This window comes from Salvelinus sp. IW2-2015, linkage group LG27 (assembly GCF_002910315.2).
Source record: "Salvelinus sp. IW2-2015 linkage group LG27, ASM291031v2, whole genome shotgun sequence".
In the NCBI taxonomy this organism is placed as follows: domain Eukaryota; kingdom Metazoa; phylum Chordata; class Actinopteri; order Salmoniformes; family Salmonidae; genus Salvelinus; species Salvelinus sp. IW2-2015.
The window spans coordinates 25,978,137-25,999,321 of NC_036867.1; the positions used below are offsets into that span (position 1 = coordinate 25,978,137).

At 41.0% G+C, this 21,185-nt stretch overlaps 1 pseudogene; it reads right to left on the reverse strand.

Annotated features, from left to right (window-relative positions):
* Positions 1–7,347: 7,347 nt before the first annotated feature.
* Positions 7,348–21,185, reverse strand: part of LOC111953917 (outer dynein arm-docking complex subunit 2-like) — a 77,714-nt pseudogene continuing 63,876 nt past the window's right edge.

A 21,185-nucleotide genomic window follows, 5' to 3' on the forward strand; every position in this document is an offset into this window, starting at 1 on the left:
GTGTCACCCTTCTCATGTTTCCTAGCACAGAGCCCCAGCATGCGAACATAAAGTTAATGCTCTATGCCTGTTCCGCGGCTCGCATAGCCTTAAGGCATCGGGGATACAGCGCTGCAGTGTTTCGCTGGTAGTTCGCGTCTAGACTTTTTCCATCCGTCTATTATTGCACTCGATATCAAATTTATAAGCAATAAAGTATATATTAGTGGGATTTWTGTTACATTCTATTGTACGCACATTTGCTTGAGTATGTAGCAGGGGTAGTCTGACGTGAAGCAACACATTCTCACCGAATAACGGTCCCTGGCTTGGTCAACTGCATCTGTGCAGGTGCTCATGAGTTTCAGCTATAGGTCGCAGTCAATTGGAGCGTGTAAAATGCGAGGTTATTTACAATTATGGACTTGAAATGTAATTCTTATTCCAGACATCAGTTCATATTGAGCATTTTCCATTTTATGCACAATCTGCCAGAGTGCTTATGTTTTGAGTATAGCCTATCAAAGGCTAACATTTAAAAGTAGGCCAAGTTTTAAAAAATGTTGTCCTTTTAAGAAATACAACTATATAACATTTGCATATGCTAAAATATAACGTTAGCCGTATGTTATCACTTCTGGCAACACTTGATATTTTGTTGAGCTAACATGCTCCTTGGTTTTTACAAGGTCGTCAATGCAGCCCTGCTGCTGGAAAACAGAAAACAGCATATCTATAGAGTGTGGTGGCATTCAGGAAAAAATGTTGTGCTTTTATAGATCGCCTAGCCTATCACTGATTACCACTGATGAACCCTTTCATTTACTGTAATTGCACACGTTTTTTAAAGGGGCAATCTGGAATTGGTACATCCATTTTTGGATTTTTAAACCAGGTGGCCGTTTTGTTGATGTTTAAATCCCAGATTGCTCCTTTAAGGCAATTCTGCCTGAGTTAGAAATGCTGTGCTCTTGAGTTGTTGCCTTTTCGGGTTTATCCAAGGTAGTGATTCTCTGTATGTGACTAAGCAGCAGACCTATATAGATGTTTAGAGACCCATGCAATTATTGTTTATTTGTGTTTATTTTCATTTAATGGGGGGACTTTTGCAAGTAGTTTGTGCAAACATACTATGAATGAGTSTGTCATGTAATAACTGTAATTAAGGTCAGTTTATTTGCTCAATAAGCTAGCTATGTGTGATATCTAACTTGGCGGCCTATGCCCCTTCTGAAAGTAACTCACTTTACATGCTTCTGATATGATCTATGACCTTTAGGGTCACCTTTCAGGGTCAACATATCCCCCTGAGATTAACATGTATAGTGGCTCCTCCTTTCAACAGCATATCTAAATCTACCAGTTGGACCATTCTACCATGTGGTGCCTTTTCTGTCCCCAGGAAATGCATATCACTTCTTATTTAAAGTAAAACCTGGATTCCAAAAGGCTTTACATATAATATCAAGTGTCCTTTACCTTAAAAACACAAAATTATGGCTCTTGAAAGGGAATTTTATGCATTTAGATTTTTTTTAAATGTGGATGTCATTATTTTTGCCTTGTCCCTGGGTGTAATTCATCAACTTCTACAATACATTTTAGCCATAAAATAATAACATATTTCAATTCTTATTTTTTCCCCCCTCAGATTTATTCTATTTATTATTGTTGTATTTAACATTGTCTGTGTGTCCCTGATATCACTTTCCACCATGTTCATTTGTAGTAATTCTCCTTTAAGAAAACAGCCCCTTCCCACAATGACATCTCCTTCAGGAAGTGTCATAATTTGTTTGGTGCAATGCAAAATAAATAGAAACACTAGGTTTTATCTATTTTCCATGCTTTATGATGTTAGCCTGTTCGTCTCACTGATACATTTCCACCCCGTTAGGCTAAATTATAGAGAAAATTAATCAAATGTCAAAATGTTAAAATACATTTCATATAAAAGTTAAAATCCTCTTCAAATATTTACCATTATGCTATCTTAATCTCAATCACCTAGAGAGCTATAGCTAATTTAGGCTCCAATTTCCACCCTGTTAGGTTCCACTCTGTTAGTTAGGATTCTGCAATAACTGTATGGGATTATGCACCTAAAATGGATGTACAGCGCATTCAGAAAGTATTCAGACCCCTTAACTTTTTCAACATTACAGCCTTATTCTAAAATGGATGAAATTAAATGTTTTCCTCATCAATCTACACACAATACCCCATAATGGCAAAGCAAAAACAGTTTTTTTTWAAATTTGTGCCAATTTATTACAAATAAAAAACATGAATACCTTATTTACATAAGTATTCAGACCCTTTGCTATGAGACTTGAAATTGAGCTCAGGTGCATCCTGTTTCCATTTATCATCCTTGAGATGTTTCTACAACTTGATTGGAGTCCACCCATGGTAAATTCAATTGATTGAACATGATTTGGAAAGACACACACCTGTCTATATATGGTCTCATAATTGACAGTGCATGTCAGAGCAAAAACCAAGCCACGAGGTCGAAGGAATTTTCCGTAGTGCTCTGAGACAGGATTGTGTCGAGCCACAGATCTGGGGAAGGGTACCAAAACATTCCTGCAGCATTGAAGGTCCCCAAGAACACAGTGGCCTCCATCGTTCTTCAATGGAAGAAGTTTGGAACCACCAAGACTCTTCCTAGAGTTTGCCGCCCGGTCAAACTGAACAATTGGGGGAGAAGGGCCTTGGTCAGGGAGGTGACCAAGAACCCGATGGTGACTCCAGTGTTCCTCTGTGGAGACGGGAGAATCTTCCAGAAGGACAACCATGTCTGCAGCACTCCACCAATCAGGCCTTTTTGGTAGAGTGGCCAGACGGAAGCCCCTCCTCAGTAAAAGGCACATGACAGCCCACTTGGAGTTTGCCAAAATGCACCTAAAGGACACTCAGACCATGAGAAACAAGATTATCTGGTCTGATGAAACCAAGATGGAACTCTGGCCTGAATGCCAAGCATCACGTCTGGAGGAAACCTGGCACAATCCCTACTGTGAAGCATGGTGGTGGCAGCATCATGCTGTGGGGATGTTTTTCAGCGGCAGAGACTGGGAGACTAGTCAGGGTCGAGGGAAAGATGAACGGGGCAAAGTACAGAGAGATAGTTGTTGAAAACCTGCTCCAGAGCGCTCAGGACCTCAGACTGGAGCGAAGGTTCACCTTCCAACAAGACAACGACACTAAGCACACAGCCAAGACAATGCAGGAGTGGCTTCGGGACAAGTCTCTGAATGTCCTTGAGTGGCCCAGCCAGAGCCCAGACTTGAACCCGATCGAACATCTCTGGAGACATCGGAAAACGCTCACCAACCAACCTGACAGAGCTTGAGAGGATCTGCAGAGAGAAATACGAGTGTGCCAAGCTTGTAGCATCATACCCAAGAATACTTGCTGCCAAAGGTGCTTCAGCAAAGTACTGAGTAAGGGTCTGAATACTTATGTAAAAATTATACTTCTGTTTTTWATTTTTAATATGTAATAATATATTATATATATATATATAATATATATTTCTATAAACATATTTTAGCTTTGTCATTATGGGATATTGTGTGCAGAGGGATGAGGATTTATTTATTTTTAATCCATTTTAGAAAAAGGCTGTAACGTAAACAAAATGTGGAAAAAGTCAAGGGGTCTGAATACTTTCCGAATGCACTGTAGATGTGCACTATTTTTGCACAATTTTTTCACACGTACACTACATGACCAAAAGTATGTGCACACCTGCTCGTCAAACATCTCATTCCAAAATCATGGTCATTAATATGGAGTTGGTCTCCCCTTTGCTGCTATAACAGCCTCCACATTTCTGGGAAGGCTTTCAACTAGACATTGGAACATTGCTGAGGGGACTTGCTTCCATTACTAGCCACAAGAGCATTAGTGAGGTCGGGCACTGATGTTGAGCGATTAGGCCTGGCTTGCAGTTGGCGTTCCAATTCATCCCAAAGGTGGTCAATGGGGTTGAGGTCAGGGCTCTGTGCAGGCCAGTCAAGTTCTTCCACTCCGATCTCGACAACCCATTTCTGTATGGACCTCGCTTTGTGCACGGGGCATTGTCATGCTGAAACAGGAAAGGGCCTTTCCCAAACTGTTGCCACAAAGTTGGAAGCACATAATCGCATATAATATCATCGTATGCTGTAGTYTTTTAAGATTTCCCTTCACTGGAACTAAGGGTCCTGAACCATGAAAACAGCACCAGACCATTATTCCTCCTCTACCAAACTTTGCAGTTGGCACTATGCATTCGGGTAGGTAGCATTCTCCTGGCATTCGCCAAACCCAAATCAGACTTGTTGGAAAGGTGGTAATCCTATGACGGTGCCACATTGAAAGTCACTGAACTCTTCAGTACTGCCAATGTCTTCTGGCTGTGTGCTCGATTTTATACACCAACAGGTGTGGCTGAAATAACCATATTCACTCATTTGAAGGGGTGTCCACAAACTAGTTGCATACCCAGGGCTGTTAGGGCTATATCCCAAATGGGCCCCTATTCCCTACACAGTGCACTACTGTTCAGTGGTGTAAAGTACTTAAGTAAAAATACTTGAAAGTACTACATAAGTAGTTGTTTGGGGTATCTGTACTTTACTTTACTATTTATATTTCTGACAACTTTTACTTTTACTTCACTACATTCCTAAAGAAAATTATGTATATTTTTCTCCATACATTTTCCCTGACACCCAAAAGTACTCTTTACATTTTGAATGCTCAGCAGGACAAGAAAAGGATCTGATTCACACACTTATCAAGAGAACATCACTGGTCATCCGTACTGCCTCTGATCTGAAGGACTCGCTAAACACATGCTTTGTTTGTAAATTATGTCTCAGTGTTGGACCGTGGCCCTGGCTGTCCATAAATTTAAAAAACAAGAAAATGGTGCCATCTGGTTTGCTTAATATAAGGAATTCGATTTTTGGGGGGACTTTAACTTTTGATACTGAAGTATATTTTAGCAATTACATTTACTTTTGATACTTAAGTACATTTAAAACAAAATACTTTTACTTTTACTCAAGTAGGATTTTACTGGGTGACTTTCACTTTTACTTAAGTCATTTTCTATTAAGGTATCTTTACTTTTACTGAAGTATGACAATTGTGTACTTTTCCCACCACTGCTACTTTTGAAAGTAGTTCACAATATAGGGAATAGGGGGCAATTTGGGACACATCCTAGATGCATTTAGTGGCCTTGAGGCTTTTCTGGCAATTATAGTGTGTTAAGGAATACTGTAAATGTTTGGGCACCCTATGCACTTCTAACATTTTCTACTTCTATTTACTTTTACATATACTGTATGGCCTCCTAAAAATCCATCAATGCGTTCTGAATCTCCTGAATATGTAGGTTTTATGCATTGCACATGTTTATTTTATTGTTTCTTATCTTTGTCGTTGACCAAAAAAAGTTCAATGCCTCTCACTCTGTGCGTGTGTTTTTCTTTTTGAGTAGACAGTTGAGAAACTGACAGCAGAAAGCTGGGCTGTGCTTTAGCGTGACGCATGGCACGGAGGGCAAGGACATTCATTAATGTCAGAAACATAGCTGGAGAAAAACAGCATCCAATTCTGGGGAGGGAGAGCAGAACATGAGAGACAGGTTATGTATCAGGATTCCATTCTATTGGTGGAATAGAAACAGGTAATAGAGACAGGTAGGTTGATTGACAGGGCAATCAAATGAATGGCCCTCACATAGCTTTTGAGGAGAAACCTTGAGTACAATCCTTTTGCTTTTGAGGAGCTACCTCTGAAGCATAATCTTCTGAGAGTCTCTCATTTCAGGTATAAATGTGTCTTTAGAAGTGCAGAAATACATTGTTACAGATACTCAGTAGGAAGTTCTGTTATACCTCACAGTTGATGTGTTGATTGGGTATCATTCCTCTGTGTTGCATGTTTCTCCCTCTGTTGTCCAGAGCTGAGCTGTGATAGCTTGATGAAAACACCCTGATGAAAGCTCAGGGATTATATCATTTTTGTTGGGGAGCCACAAGGAGCTCAGCTCTCAGGTTGATTCTGAACCATGAAGAAAATCTGGATGGCTTATGGCTCACAGCTGTGTGGGAGTTTGTCCACGCCAATTTATCTCTGTCTTAGTGCATGTGTGTGTGACTCTGCATGTGTCTGAGCAGCTTTACAAGGTACTGTACGTGTACAGTATGTGCAGTAGCAGCCTACAGTGTATCAGTGTTTCCCAAAAGGTATATGTCACAGCTATATCATTCCAGCTTGTGGTGTAAAGACTGGGTTTATCATAGTATATATTAGCTTTATGTTAGTAAATTATTACTTTTGGGTCAAAAGTTCAATTTCGTGAACACAATGGTAATGGTAGTTTTATTGATAAAACACCACAGGTTAACGGCTGAGTAATATTTGTCTATAAATCTCTTGCCCTTAATGAAAATGTTTCCTAATGCCCTAACCATCACTGCCCTGCTCTCCTTGGTCTGTAGAACCACAGGTACGTTTCCTGTTTGAGCAAACCTCGAAGCCCTATAAAGTACATGGGCTGTCATTACTAATGTAGGTATTATTTATTAATATTGTTGAGACCTTTATGGAGACATTACTCTACTAGCCCTGAAACATGACCCAGACTCTGTGGTATTTGCCCACTAATTTATCTGTTTATTTATTGTCGGGCCAGCTAGTTATTTACACTTTATGGATGGGAACGTCAGGATTAAAAACGTCTCGAAACCACCCAGTAATGCAAGTGGATTACAAGAAGCATTTAACCTTTTTAAGGAATATTGAATTCTGAGGGCACATGATCCGTGGGGAGGGAAACTGACACACTGCCTGCAGCCCGCTGGGCAAACAGCAGGAGAGTGTTATGACACGCTACCACACCACTGACCAACCAACAAACAGGCCTGGCTGGCCCTAGCTGTTTGTGTGAGAGAGCTGTAATGATATAAAACCACATTTACAGATTGAGAACCCATAGCCGCAGGAAGTAGTTTGTGGGTCAGGGTGCTGCAATTTTTTTGCATATATATTTTTTCGCCTAGGCTGAAGAGGTCTATATTGTCTGCTAATACAGGACCAGTAATGGCCCAGTGCACTACTTTTGTGATTTTTTTTTATAACTGAATGTATTTGAGTATTTACCAGCATTTGTAGTCTGATAATTATCTATACAAAGTAGTTAATCTGATAATACTTGTGGGGGAAAAAAATACTTGCTTGATATACAGTACCAGTCAAAAGTATGGACACACCTACTCATTCCAGGATTGTTCTTTATTTGTACTATTTTCTACATTATAGAATAATAGTGAAGACACCAAAACTATTAAATAACACATATGGAATTATGTAGTAACCAAAAAAGTGTAAAACAAATCTAAATATATTTTATATTTTTCAAAGTAGCCACCCTTTACCTGGGGAGATGTGAAGTTTTCAGAAACTTCAAAAGAAGAGTTCCATTCTGAGACAGTTGAGCAGCTCGTATCCCAATATTTCAGTACCAGTTCCTACTAAATGTAGTGTCTTGTATTGTATATTAAACAGTCAATATGACCTTTGAACCTTGGTTAAGCCCATCACCTGACCTATAGAGAATTACAGTAGTACGAAGTCTGGACTGTGCGTGTATTGTACAGCAGGGTCATGCTATCGGTCAGAGGTACTAGTCAGTCTAGCGGGTGTGGCAGCCAGGCCTTCACATTTCCTTGAACCTGGGGACAACAGACCGGTCAACAACAGTCAGGGATATCCCTCCACTATGTCTGTCCCCTTTCAATGAAGCCATAAGAAGGATGGAATCTCCAGTGATGGCGACTAAAGGGAAGGGACTGACCAGACGTAATTGCTGCCTCTGCCAAGGCGTGGAGACACAACCTCTAATTTCCATGAATAATGTACCTGTGCCAGCCAACAGGCTACAGAAAGTGGCAGTTTCCTTTCTCAGAGGGATTGTGGCTCCGCTAATATACTCAACTGAACTGTGGGTTTATGACCAATGGGCCAGAGGACCAGAGCGCAGAGAAACCATCTTAGTAGTTATTACTTCCCTTTCCTTTCCCTGATGTTCTTCAAAGTGCAACACGGTCAAGACAAGAAACGCAGTATTTACTTAAGATAACAAGGAGGATGCTTTCAATTGGTTAATTAGTCACCTTGACTGAGCAGCATACATTGGGAAGACATCGTGAACAAGAGGAATATACATTTTTATTTTTAAGCACTATGGATAATGCTATGCCCCTTGAACTCCCAGGCAGCAGTGCATCTGCCTCTGGTGCCTCTGCCCCTCCTCTCCAATGGCTAAAACATGTAGTGGAGTTATACATCTCATAAATTCCTTTCCTTCAGCGGAACATGCGACATTTGTTTAATGATGTTAGTTATGCATATCCTTCCAGTCAGCAACCTCCAAATTGAAACATTTAACAGAGAGAGAGAGGGAGAGAGAGAGAGAGAGAGAGAGAGAGAGAGCGAAACAGAGAGAGAAAGAGGCAGAGATAGAGAGAGAAATACAGAGAAACAGAGAGACAGCACACAACATGAGGGGCTTGCTCAAGCATCTGCTTATTTAGGTTACCAAATGCTTCTCATTTAAACGTTTCCTAAAAATCTGTTTTCAGATGCGGCATGTTTTTTGAAAGGTCGTAAAGTGCATCTGCATGAGCAATGAAAGTGCCATTAATCACTGGGGTATTTATTTGTTTTGAATCGTTTCGACACAATGGCCTTCCTCAGCCCAGCTCCAGCTCCTCGTTCAGATTTTTGGAAGGAGCTCCCTGTTCAGAGTAATCAAGTTAAAGTTCACTCTCTCCTCTCTGTCTCCGTGCTCCCACAGTAACCCTTAGTGACAGCTGGTACTGCTTAAAACATCACAAGAGTGATGAAGATTTCTCGACCACATATTTTTGATGTTTTGCTAATTTTCAATATTAGCTCAGCCAGGCTGATATTATTAATGATGAAAGTCCCTTGAAATGTTTTATGGGAGTCAGGAGGAGTCAGTAGTCTCAGTGTGTGTGGCCCAAATGGAACCCTATTCCCTGTGTAGTGCACTACTTTTGACCAGAGCCCTATGCACTATATAGGAAATAGGGTGCCATTTGGGATGCCTCCAGTGGCTCGGTGGCTGAGGCTAATTAGGACCAGGACACTGGAGCAGCCAGACCAGAGGAGAGGTGGAGCAGCCATGGCCTGCCTGAATGCAGCCCATTGTAAAACAATGGAAACTAACATGGCCTGTTTTGACTAAGGACACTGGACACAAGACAGAGGAGGAGGAGAACATACTCACTCATCAAGTTTCCTACCACACTAGTAGGGATGTCCGAGCATAAGCAGCAATTCATTKTTCTCATTGAATCCCTTCACGTTTGTTATGTTTTGTTTTCTATTCAATAAAAAAGACATCCATTCTCCCTTTTTTTATTCATGTCATTATTTGTATAAATAGGCAGCAATAGTTATTATTACTTCCCTTTCCTTTCCCTGATGTTCTTCAAAGTGCAACACGGTCAAGACAAGAAACGCAGTATTTACTTAAGATAACAAGGAGGATGCTTTCAATTGGTTAATTAGTCACCTTGACTGAGCAGCATACATTGGGAAGACATCGTGAACAAGAGGAATATACATTTTTATTTTTAAGCACTATGGATAATGCTATGCCCCTTGAACTCCCAGGCAGCAGTGCATCTGCCTCTGGTGCCTCTGCCCCTCCTCTCCAATGGCTAAAACATGTAGTGGAGTTATACATCTCATAAATTCCTTTCCTTCAGCGGAACATGCGACATTTGTTTAATGATGTTAGTTATGCATATCCTTCCAGTCAGCAACCTCCAAATTGAAACATTTAACAGAGAGAGAGAGYGAGAGAGAGAGAGAGAGAGAGAGAGAGAGAGCGAAACAGAGAGAGAAAGAGGCAGAGATAGAGAGAGAAATACAGAGAAACAGAGAGACAGCACACAACATGAGGGGCTTGCTCAAGCATCTGCTCAAGCATCTCCCTTTTTTTATTCATGTCATTATTTGTATAAATAGGCAGCAATAGTTATTGGATCTTAGAAAGATTCTGGTCACGTATGAGTCGTTTAATGGGTATTGTTGAGCAGATGCCATGCTAGTTTTTTGGTTCTAAGGTGGTCCCAGTGCCCACAAATACTTATTTGCTTGTTTTTTTTACTGGCAAAAATAATGAGCACATTTCAAATATACATTTTCCCAATTACTTATAATGGCCATGTCTACCCATAATGCAACAGATAATACATTAGGTAATTGTGATTAATAGGGAAACTGTTCATACCAATTACATGTTAAGATTCATATTTACTCATATTTGTAGTGCAGGAGGGACCTTCTATTATATTCTGAGATGTTATCGCCATATTCTGCCCGTTTACGTCAATGTTGATTGAATTTATGAGTATCATTCAACATTTACGAGAATATCTTCTTGATTTTGTATACAGCCAGACAGACTGTTGAGCAAATAAGCAAACCTAATATATACTGACCCAACAATGCATTATTATGTTCCCAATATCTCTCAATGACTCATCGCAGGTTGTGTCTGTGTTTGTGTTCCCTGTGATTCACAGACATATTTTCAGTTTTTTAAGGTGCATGTGTTGAAGTGAGTAACACAACCAGATGTGGTCTTGTTTAGATATCAGTGTCTCGTGTTTATTACGTAAGGAATGTGACTGAACAATACATGCTCTAAACCGCTTCACTCTCAGGTACAGTGATGGCGTATCTGGCATGGGCACAAATGTTTGTATGTCCTATATGTTTGTATGACCTCCAAATGAAACAATGATCTAAATTCATGGGTAGCATGGACTAAACGCTTCCTGCTATGACAGATGGAGGCAGAAGGAAGAAGGGACATAAATACACATGCATCACTCATCATATTTGATTTGATTTGAATCACACCTATATTCTGTGGGATGGGTGGAAAGGATAGAGGGATGGTGAGAAAAGTCTCTCTGTGGAGACTACTGGAGTAGATCTGGACCCATGACATCCAATCAGACCCAAGAGGTGATGATGAGGACACAGTAGCTGCTGGGGAGGTCGTTGTGGTTGTGGTTGGTTAACCGTATCGTGCCTTCTTATTGGCCAGGGCAAAGACGGRGGATGTTAGCCACACAGCCAGCGGCTGCCTCCTGAAGGACCTCGTCAGTGGAGCCTAGCATACCTAGCAGAAGCTATATGAGCAGGGAGGAGAGAGGAGAGGACAATGTTAACCATCATCATCATCAGTACAGCGGGGGGAGAGAGGAGATGACAGGGTTAAAGTCACTACAATCTGTTCAATCTCATTCATTCTTGTAAGGAAGCAGTTGMTTAATCAGAGGTGATATGACAGTAAATCTCTTGATATTGGAAAGTGTTGTAAGTATCAAATAGTTTGTGCAAAGTCAGATGCTACTTGCTAGTGCACACACTGTCACTCATGCGGCAATGCACAGTATACAGTAGCTGTGGCTCCTCCGCGTGTCTCTCTCTCTCTCACTGTTTTGTCGCTCTTTAACCTCCTAACCAGGCCATGAGCATGGGACATGGGTTACAGCTGCAAGCAGCACATGTCTGCCTGCCTGCCTGCCTCTCTCTGCAAAGTGTGTTCAGATGAAAGCATTTGTCTAGCATGCAGCAGCAGAGCTAGGCATTAAAAACCTACTCCAAAGGTCAGATTATATCCGACTATTACTGCTGCTTGAATAATGGATCTGCTGTTTGATCTGTTTACTGAACATGTTATTTTTGGGGGCCCCACATTTAGGGTTTTACATAAAATACATAAAAACGTTTTTATTGTGTTCGAAAGAGTTACTTATTATACTGTCACAACATGTAAACCTATGGAGATTATTTTATTTTATTTAACCAGGCAAGCCAGTTAAGAACAAATTCTTATTTACAATGATGGCCTACCCCGGCCAAACCCGGACGACGCTGGGCCAATTGTGCGCCACCCTATGGGACTCCCAATCACGGGCGGATGTGACACAGCCTGGATCWGAACCAGGGACTGTAGTGATGCCTCTTGCACTGAGATTCATTGCCTTAGAACGCTGCGCCTCTCGGGAGCCCAAATGGAGGAGCCTGCCAAATAAAAACACTATATGGGTTTAAGTATGGTATCTTTGGTTTTTTCGTGTTTAAAAAGAGACTACATCAAGCTTGTGGGCAGCTGCATTGCCAAATCAAAATCAAAGTAAATGCAGGCACAAATACTCTGGCACAATGGACATTTTAAATGTGTTCAATGTGTGCTCCTTCATTAAATCACAATGGTGTGCCATTGAGCTCTCTTAAGCCACACAACTTAGTTTTGGAGGCTTTCTGGTTTGCATCAATAATAAACAAAACAGGTTACTTCAAATCTTGAAAATAAACACGCCCAAAGCTCACAAGTCCCAAACAAAATGTATACTTGACAGTGCATTAATCATCCAGTATATTCTAGGTACTTTTCAGGCTCTAAAGTTTGAGGCCTAACTCAAAAGTAAGCTTTAAAGCTCTGTAAAATAGCAACTTTTGTTTTTGAAGTCTTGTATAGCAAGAATATGTTGAACCAGGCGTATGAGCAGTCAACCAATTGTGTCCCTACTTTTTGGTGTTGAAACGACACATCCTTGGTGATCCTTTAAGTAACACAGCAAACAATATTCTAGACAGTATCCTGCATACAAAGAAAATTATCCTACTTTAAGACCTTCGTAAACAACTAAATCCCCTCACTAAATTGATTCAGACTCATTTCATGAAGCAGTGTGCCTGCCTCTCCAATGGTTTAGCTATCTGGTCTCTGTGCCTTATGAAGGAGGAACGCTTTAGTTATTTAGCCTGACTTAACTGGTATCTCTCTCTCTCTCTCTCTCTCTCTCTCTCTCTCTCTCTCTCTCTCTCTCTCTCTCTCTCTCTCTCTCTCTCTCTCCCTCTCTCTGATGTTCAACCAGCTAGGAAGTGACGGGATTCTTCTGTTTTTAACAATTAAGTACAGTCCTACTGTATTTGTTTTCAATTAAAATGGTAAAAAATACACAGAAATAGCTTCTTAGAAAGAGCAATTTAGGCTGAAATATTAGGCAGCTCTTACACTAAATTGGCATGATCACAATTTCACAAATCCAACATAGAGTGGAAAATATTTAAGAGAAATCATGTTTTTGACTGCACTGGGCCTTTAAGAGTTCTATATATTGACTATAATATAGTGTGTGTGTGTGTGTGTGTGGGGTCTGTTGTGTGTGTGGTGTGTGCTGTGTGTGTGTGTGTGTGTGTGTGTGTGCTGTGTGTGTGTGTGTGTGTGGGGCTGCGTGCGTGCGTGCGTGCGTGCGTGCGTGCGTGCGTGCGTGCGTGCGCCTTAATGTGAATCTCTGCCATCTAGTTGACCCTCACATGCCTCATTGACTCTTATCTCCAACTGTTTGAACCAGCCTGCCTTTGGCCCTGATAGGGAGTTCAGTACTGGTCTGATCTTTACAGAGCAGTACTTGTCTCTGTTCTGTTCCCATGTTATCATTGTGTTCATAATGTAAGTCAATGTGAGGTTGAGGTTGAACTCTGACTCTTTCCGCGAAACATGTAAACTTAAAATCCTGCTCCGCACATTTGTGTGGTTAGCTAGCGGCCTAGCGCAGTGCCAGTGAGCAGAGAAAAAGGCATTCCCAGAATGTTCTGCTCAAAGATAAATAGCGAAAGGAAAACAGATGAAAGATGAGGCTTCTATCTTCTTTCACTTCTCACGAGCAGTGAGCACACAAACAGACACACTCTGGGCGAACATTCAAAACCCCCAAAAAGCTGAGAAAATAATACTACCATTCCCTTCTATTCCCATTAATTCCCTGATTTGGATTTTTTTTTTWAAAGGATGTTGTCCTATGAATACTGGTCACTTTCATTARATCAGTGTATCAGTTAGTATATCTGTGGCAGTAACACTAGTTTATATGTTGTTGTTTTTTAATAGCATCCAAAACACCTCTGAAATGCAAACTTTATACACACAAGGCTCAGACACAAGTCTCTTTTGTGAAAAGAGAGGATGCCTGCAAAGTGCCAGAATCAACGTTTTGCCAACTTCATAGCATGTTATTCAGACGTGGCCAAATAAGGTCTCCCCAAGCCCACAGCTAGGCTAAGATAAGCATGTCTCTCTTTGCATTTTTTTCTCTCTTCCTCCTCCTCCCCAGCTGGGATCTCGAAGACTATAATACACCACTTGTTAGAATATTACCAAACTGCGGTAACATGAACACTCGCACTACCCTGGTTTGAGAAATGAATCAAGAGGGTCTGAGGTTTTTAACCTTTTACTGCAGTGGGCTAAATCAGGGTCACACAGAGTGTTTCTTGGTAGTCTTAAACAATCTACTCTGAAACAAAAGTATACACCTCACACACATGGTTATGGGCTTTAAAAAAAAGAAAACACCTTCAACATGTCAGATATTTAAATGTATTCAATTTTAAGTTTTGTATCCCAATATTACACTTTATATACATCATAGAAGACTTAAATAGAACAAAACTCTTTTAACATAAAAGCACTGGATTTTCAGCTGGTTTTTAGAATTAATAATGTTTTCTCAATCGCTTTGGCTCATTTTCTTAAACAGTCTTAACATTCTCTAAACTGTAAGTGCAATTGTCACAACTGTTTTATGGGACATCCCAATTCTATTGCATGTCTGCAAAATGTAGTAACTCACCCAAAACATTGAATTCATGCTTCAAAACCAAGATATTGCGTCATTAAATTGGCCAATGCCAACAAAATTAGAAGTTTTTTTTGTCATCGTGTGAGCCGTACTTGTTAAAATGTTTAGATGTTTTTTCACCATGGCAGTCAACCCTGGAAYTGTTTGTTATATACACATTTCAGTTCTGTTCTACTTTTTTGTTGACACTGACTGCTTACTGTAGTATACAATCATTTCAGTTTTGTCTAGCTGAATGCTATTGTGTTTTTTAGATACCGATGAGTTTTTTAGATACCGATTTCAACAGTAGGTCAAAGTTTACTGGGAAAAGTCAATACTGTACAATACTGTAGTACACAGAAAAAGGATATGCACATTTGTATGTATACAGCAATTTTTTTGTAGCAATGTGTTACATGTAAACAGAAAATTCATATTTGCATATTTTTACATATTTCTGACATGTAAAGTCAAATATAGTGAACAGAAAATTTGCCACAAAAAAAACATGCAACAACAATGAAAGAACATGCAGTAGTTCTGTAAAAAAAAAAKATTAAATTGTACCTCCTCACAGTACGTAACACTACAAGTTCCCATCTTCTTGGTGGACATCCTGTCGCTCTTGTTGGTCTGTCCAGAGACTTTCGTCAACATCATCATCATGATGTTCTCCCTTGCGATGCACCGGGGGAAAAATCTCCGTGCGTGGCGCAACCATCCCCTGCAATGATTTGCCTGTGATGTCCTCACAAGCAGCATTCAGGGCATCTAACAGTGACATCTGATCTTGTGCCCGATAGTCATATACTTTCCACCTCCATGCTGAACAAAACTCTTCTATCGGATTCAGGAATGGGGAGAATGGTGGAAGGAACTCCATTGTTATCCTTTCATGTGCAGCAAACCATTCCCTAACAATGTTGGTTCAATGGAAGCTGACATTATCCCACACAATTACATAATATGGCAAATCTGGTCTAACTAAACCTCTTTGGTGTTCTGGTATTAGGTCTCTGTAAAGTGTATTTAGGAAGGACAGGAGAAGTTGGGTGTTATAAGGCCCAATGTGTGGAACATGTGTGCTCACACCATTCTCAGAAATGGCAGCACACATTGTAATATTGCCCCCACGTTGGCCTGGTGTGCCAATTGTGGCTCGGTGTCCAATGAGATTGTGGCCACGTCTCCTGCCTTTGGCCAGATTGAACCCAGCCGAGTCCACAAAAACAAGAATGTGTGTCATTTCATGTCCTTCCAGCTCCATTATTCTCTATATAGTAACACAGAAACAAAATATAAAGTTAGTTTCACATAGCCTATTCTAGAATTAGACAGTTTAGTAAAGTATAAATGTTTTCTGTTCTTATGGGTATTTACAACTTCAAGAAGTATATACAGGCATCATTGAAGTACAGTAAAACTCCCTGTACAATATACCATGTGCACACCAATGGTTTACCTGGACATACTGGTACCGCGGCTCCTTCACTCTGTCACTATTCCTCTCAAATGGCATCTTGTACAGTTGTTTCATAGTCATTTGATTTTTTTTCAAAACTCTGTCTATAGTGGAAATGCTGACAGAATTGATATTTGCAAAGATATTGTTGTCATTTATGATTGCACTTTGGATCTCTTAGCCTGATGGAATTGTTGGCTATGACCATGTTGCAAATGTCTTGTTCTTGTTGATGGCTGAATACTGCTGCTCTGCCAACAGCATGAGGTCGTTGTGCAGTCCTATATATGACATGTAAAATTCACAAATAGATCGTGTCACCGATAGTATATTGTATTCAAATTGTGCAGTATTACTGTATATTCCTCATACATATCTCAGGGTACATTGTGATTTTCAGACTTGCATTTACCTTTACAATAGTTGCTGTATTGTTGTCAATGAAATGCTGTAACGAAAGTAAAAAAACGAGTACATATTTACCTGTTTTCCCTACGGAATGTTTGCACAATTGATGACACTGTGGACCTGTTTACATTAGGCTGTACTCTCCGACCAGCCTCTTCCATTGTAAGACCATGGTTTATGACATGTCCCACAATTGTGGCTTTGATTTCATCAGGGACTCTTGTTCTTTGCCTTCTATCTCTTCCTCTATTATGTCTTCCCCTAACACCACCACCACGCATTCTTACACATCTTCTTTCTCTTCCACAAACATGTAGCTGCTTTTCAGGGTTGTGATGTCCCTCCATGTTAAAAAATGGTAGTGATTGTGCAAGCTCCATATGCTTTCTAGGACATGCGTTCCGCTAGCTGAACCCCTGACAACATTCCGCTGAAAAGGCAGCGCGGGAAATTCAAAAATATTTTTTAGAAATATGTAACTTTCACACATTAACAAGTCCAATACAGCAAATGAAAGATAAACATCTTGTTAATCTACCCATCGTGTCCGATTTAAAACATGTTATACAGCGAAAACACAACATATGATTATGTAAATCACCGCCAAGTCCAAAAATCACACAGCCATTTTCCCAGCCAAAGATAGGAGTCACAAAATGCAGAAATAGAGATCAAATGTATCACTAACCTTTGATGATGTTCATCAGATGACACTCATAGGACATCATGTTACACAATACATGTATGTTTTGTTCGATAATGTGCATATTTATATCCAAAAATCTTAGTTTGCATTGGTGCCATGTTCAGAAATGCCTCCAAAATATCCGGAGAAATTGCAGAGAGCCACATTTAATAACACAAATACTCATCATACACTTTGATGAAAGATACATATTTTACATATAATTAAAGATACACTTGTTCTTAATGCAACCGCTGTGTCAGATTTCAAAAAAACTTTATGGAAAAAGCACACCATGCAATAATCTGAGACGGCGCTCAGATATAAAAAACATTTCTCCGCCATGTTGGAGTCAACAGAAATGCAAAATTACATCATAAATATTCCCTTACCTTTGATGATCTTCATCAGAATGCACTCCCAGGAATCCTAGTTCCACAATAAATTGTTGTTTTGTTCGTTATGTCCAAGTAGCTACTTTTGCTAGCACGTTTAGTACACATGTCCAAATGCTCGCACAGATCCAGGCGAACTCGGGCGAAAACTTCAAAAAGTTATATTACAGGTCGAATAAACTGGTCAAACTAAATATAGAGTCAATCTTCAGGATGTTGTTATCATAAATATCCAATAACTTTCCAACCGGAGAATTCTTTTGTGTCTACAGAAGTAATGGAACGCAAGACGATATAATTTGGAATGCGCATGACCAGGAACTGGCAATCTGCCAGACCACTGACTGAAACAGCTCCCATCCAGCCCCACATCACAGTAGACGCTTCATTCAACGTTCTACAGACTGTTGACATCTAGTGGAAGGCGTAGGAAGTGCAAACAGATCCATATCCCACTGGGATTTCAATAGGCGATGAGTTGAAAATCGACCAGCCTCAGAATTTCCACTTCCTGTTTGGAAGTTTGCCTGCCATATGAGTTCTGTTATACTCACAGACATAATTCAAACCGTTTTAGAAACTTCGGAGTGTTTTCTATCCAATAGTAATAATAATATGCATATAGTAGCATCTGGGACAGAGTAGGAGGCAGTTCACTCTGGGCACGCTATTCATCCAAAGTGAAAATGCTGCCCCCTATCCCTAATATACACTGCTCAAAAAAATAAAGGGAACACTTAAACAACACAATGTAACTCCAAGTCAATCACGCTTCTGTGAAATTAACTGTCCACTTAGGAAGCAACACTGATTGACAATAAATTTCACATGCTGTTGTGCAAATGGAATAGACAAAAGGTGGAAATTATAGGCAATTAGCAAGACACCCACAATAAAGGAGTGGTTCTGCAGGTGGTGACCACAGACCACTTCTCAGTTCCTATGCTTCCTGGCTGATGTTTTGGTCACTTTTGAATGCTGGCGGTGCTTTCACATCTAGTGGTAGCATGAGATGGAGTCTACAACCCACACAAGTGGCTCAGGTAGTGCAGCTCATCCAGGATGGCACATCAATGCGAGCTGTGGCAAGAAGGTTTGCTGTGTCTGTCAGCGTAGTGTCCAGAGCATGGAGGCGCTACAGGAGACAGGCAGTACACTCAGGAGACGTGGAGGAGGCCGTAGGAGGGCAACAACCCAGCAGCAGGACCGCTACCTCCGCCTTTGTGCAAGGAGGAGCAGGTGGAGCACTGCCAGAGCCCTGCAAAATGACTCCAGCAGGCCACAAATGTGCATGTGTCTGCTCAAACGGTCAGAAACAGACTCCATGAGGGTGTAATGAGGGCCCGACGTCCACAGGTGGGGGTTGTGCTTACAGCCCAACACCGTGCAGGACGTTTGGCATTTGCCAGAGAACACCAAGATTGGCAAATTCGCCACTGGCTCCCTGTTGCTTTCACAGATGAAAGCAGGTTCACACTGAGCACATGTGACAGACGTGACAGAGTCTGGAGATGCATGACGGTTTGGCGGTGGGTCAGTCATGGTGTGGGGTGGCATTTTTTGGGGGCCGCACAGCCTCCATGTGCTCGCCAGAGGTAGCCTGACTGCCATAGGTACGAGATGAGATCCTCAGACCCCTTGTGAGACCATATGCTGGTGCGGTTGGCCCTGGGTTCCTCCTAATGCAAGACAATGCTAGACCTCATGTGGCTGGAGTGTGTCAGCAGTTTCTGCAAGAGGAAGGCATTGATGCTATGGACTGGCCCGCCCGCCCAGACCTGAATCAATTGAGCACATCTGGGACATCATGTCTCGCTCCATTCCACAACGCCACGTTGCACCACAGACTGTCCAGGAGTTGGCGGATGCTTTAGTCCAGGTCTGGGAGGAGATCCCTCAGGAGACCATCCGCCACCTCATCAGGAGCATGCTCAGGCGTTGTAGGGAGGTCATACAGGCACGTGGAGGCCACACACACTACTGAGCCTCATTTTGACTTGTTTTAAGGACATTACATCAAAGTTGGATCAGCCTGTAGTGTGGTTTTCCACTTTATTTTGAGTGTGACTCCAAATCCAGACCTCCATGGGTTGATAAATTTGATTTCCATTGATCATTTTTGTGTGATTTTGTTGTCAGCACATTCAACTATGTAAAGAAAAAAGTATTTAATAAGAATATTTCATTCATTCAGATCTAGGATGTGTTATTTTAGTGTTCCCTTTATTTTTTTGAGCAGTGTATATGCTTCCAAACTTGATTGGTAAGATTGTGATTCCTATTTCATTACTATGTCACCTGGCAGGTAATTTCCAATTTTGCAGACATCACAAACATTCCATGTCATAGATATTTATGGAATATACATGTATGTCTGACAGATTTTGATAATTTCATGGATAATTTTGCATGTGATGGCTCACACGATGAAAGAATGTTTAGAAGTTGTGAAGAGTATGACAATTTCACTGAGAATCAACTCATCAGTTTTGATCAGCAAGCCATCTGCATGTAGTTATTGTGCAAATTGTATACAATTGTACTTACTCTTTTGCACACGTGCCAAAACACGTGCAATTTGCTTAAATTAATGCGATATTCAAATCTGGCGTGAACAAAAAACAAATTGTTCAGAGATTTAAACTTATTGTTTTGAAAAAAAAAAATCTCAATTAAGAATTGAGCCAAAGCCATTGAGAAAAACTGTAATTGAGCCAAATTCATTCAGAAAAACTTTAACTTTTTTAAACTAGGCAAGTCAGTTAAGAACAAATTCTTATTTTCAATGAGGAGCAATGTTAARTGCCTTGCTCAGGGGTAGAACAACAGATTTTTACCTTGTCAGCACAGGGATTTGATCTTGCAACCTTTCAGTTACAAGGCCAACGCTCTAACCACTAGGCTACCTGCTTCCCCTCCCGTCACGCATGAAGGTGTCAAGGTGTTAAGTGCTCCGGTGTTGGACTGCTGTTTCCTGAAGAGTTGGGGTCTCTAAATCCTCCATGAAAGCACCTGGGTCTGACAACCAACCAGGCATTACAGGACTGGTCCTGGAACTTCTGTTCTCCTGGCCCATGAATGTATCCCAAATGGCAACCCTATTCCCTATATAGTGCACTACATTTGATCTGGGCCCTGGTCAAAAGTAGTGCACTATATAGGGTGCCATTTGGGATGCAACATCGTGTTTCAGGCCCCTGCTCCTTCCACGCTGTGAGCGAACAGCCCAAACAGGCAGCATTTAGCTGAGCTGAGCTCTGGGCTGAGGGGAAGGGGAGTTACTGAGGGAAGTCAAGGTAAACAAAATTCTCTACGGCCTCAACTGAGCCAGGACCGTTTAGCAGTTTCCCCCCCATCTCTCTGTCAGTAGAGAAAAACCCAGCGTTCAAATCATTGACTTGGGGGGGGGGGTTTGCCTCAAGGAAAGTTTACTGTACTGTAAGACTTAGTCTAGATCTATGCTGGTACCACACACACATGTCCAACCTGAGAGAGCTGCTGGACTGGACATC